A 2,679-nucleotide genomic window follows, 5' to 3' on the forward strand; every position below is an offset into this window, starting at 1 on the left:
CTGGTCTCATTCAAGTTTGCATCAGTTTGCTCAGGAAATGGACTCTTAGCAATCATATATGGAAACCTTCCTGAGGTTAGAAATTCACCCCTTATTAGAATGATACCTGCACACTCCTGATTATACACAGACTGTGGAGATCTGGGTCAGTGTAGACCTCTGTACAAATAGTTGTATTAAAGTTGGGGGGAGGGCACTGGAGAGATGGCTCAATGGTTAAGAACTCTCGCTGCTCTTGCAGAAGACCCAGGTTCAGGTCCCAGAACCCACATGATGGTCGACAACTACTGGTAACCTCAATTCCAAGAAATTCGATGCCCTATTCTGGCATTCTCAGGCTCCTGCACACCTGTGTGCACATGCATGCACTAAGGCACACATATAATGAGTAAATAAAAATTTAAAAGATGAAGGTGATCCGGGCCAGCAAGACAGTTTCATGGGTAAAGGTACCAGCAACCAAGCCTAAAAACCTGAGTTTGATACTGGGTAGAACACACATGGGAGAACAGAGCCAAGTCTTGCAAGTTGTTCTCTGACCTCCATCCATATGTGTGCACCATGGCATGCAGACTGTGGAAGAAAACAGGGGAAGGTTTGACAGCGGACTTAAGGAAGAATGAGAATTGATAGAGAAGATAGCAGACTGTTACATAACACCTATATGCTGGACAAACCCATTACCATCTGAATTTTATCCTTTGCCTTGGGCTTTCATGGAATACGGAAGTGAGGATCAGAAATTCAAGACTAGCCTCAGTTACATAAGATCATGTTGTCAGGATGGTCCAGAGGATAAAGGGACTTGCCCACAGGGAAGAAAAGAAGTATCTGATACTTACAAGTTGTCTTCTGACTTCCACAAACATTGTAGCACAATCTGCAGTCCCCATATACTAGTACATAAATGTAACGTGTAAAAACAAAACAAAACAAAACAAAACAACAACAACAACAACAAAAACTCTGTCACTAAACAAAAAAGAACCGAGGATATAGCTCAAGCATGTTTGCCTTGTATACAAGCCTTGTGTTCAAACCCTACGGCCAAATAACAGGGCATTGTGGTGTCTGCCTGGAATCCCAGCACTTGGGAGGTATAGGCAGGTGGATCACAAGTTCAAGGTCAGTTTGTGTTACATAGTTTGAAACCAGCCTGGGATACATCAGACCCTGTCTTGAAAAACAAACTAACCAACTACAAACTACAAAAACAAAACAAAAACAAAAGCCTCCCACAGCACAAGTGGTCCTCTGACCTCCATGGGTACTCTGTATCAGATGTGAATCCGCAGTTACACACACACACCCACAATAGATAAATGTAAAAAACACCATTTTAAAAATACAAAGGAATGACTTTGGTAGATTAAAAGAAAAGGAAACTGAGTACTGGTAAAATGGCTTAGCAGGTAAAAGTGCTTGCTACCTTTAACTGAGTTACATCCCTGGAACCCACGTGGTAGAAGAGAATCAGCTTCCCAAAGTACATGACACATGTAGACTCACACAAAAGAAATTAAGATTTGCCTTTAAAAAAAAAAAAAAAAAGGACATGAGATGGGCATGGTGGCACGTGCCTTTAATCCCAGCAGGGGCAGGAGGATCTGAATTTGAGGCCAACAGAGTCTACAAAAGGAGTTTCAGGACATAGAAACCCTATCTCAAAAACAAAACAAAACAAAAACAAGGCCATGAGCATGTAAGCCTGTGCCATATTTGGTATTAAATTAAACATTGATATACATAATCTCAGAGCTTCAGTACTGGCAAAATAGTTATTGTTATTCCAATACATGTAGATAAAGAAATGGTGACTCAGAAAGGTTACGTAAGATTTTCTAAGGTTGCACAGTTTAAACTGGGTATGGTGGCACACCCTTTCATCCCACTACTAGGGAGAAAGTAGCAGGTAAATATCTCGAAATTCAAGGACAGCCTGGTCTACCTACCACGTTCCAACTGGGGCTACACAACAATCAAAAGTTTGCATAGTTCAAGACTTTGGAACTAGAATTGAAACCCAAGCAACCTGTCTATAATCCTAGCTCTCGGGAGGCTAAAGCAGAGGAGAGAGGTGTTTACTGCCAACCTGAACTATATAACAAGGCACTGTTCCCAAGTAGTGTGACAACAAAGCCCTGGGGTTATCCTAAGCCCAAATTTGTATTATTTCCTTTCTATAAAACTTTTTGTAGGGAGAGAAGGGGTGCAGATGGTAGACCCCAAGGCATTATACATGTTGAGCAAGTTCTCTACCAGTGAGAACCCTTTTGCACCATTGCCTCTGTCCCAAAGAAATCATTCTTTTGAGCTTAAGGAGACACTGTAAGCTGGGCAGTGGTGGCACACACCTTTAATCCCAGCACTTGGGAGGCAGAGGCAGGCAGATTTCTGAGTTCGAGGCCAGCCTGGTCTACAGAGTGAGTTCCAGGACAGCCAGGGCTACACAGAGAAACCTTGTATCAGGAAAAAAACAAAAAAAGACACTAGTGTGTGGCAGGCAGCACACAGAGTTCACTATAGTAAAACATTTTTAAGTATTAACTTGATGGAAAAGAAAATGTGTGTGTCGGCTCCTTGAGTTCAAGAGAGAGATGGTGAGATACTCCAGGATGCAGGAAGATGCCATTCTGGGATGCAGAAATTGTCCATCTCAAGTGAGGCAATTCGGGATGC

Source organism: Mastomys coucha, chromosome X, assembly GCF_008632895.1.
Source record: "Mastomys coucha isolate ucsf_1 chromosome X, UCSF_Mcou_1, whole genome shotgun sequence".
Taxonomy (NCBI): domain Eukaryota; kingdom Metazoa; phylum Chordata; class Mammalia; order Rodentia; family Muridae; genus Mastomys; species Mastomys coucha.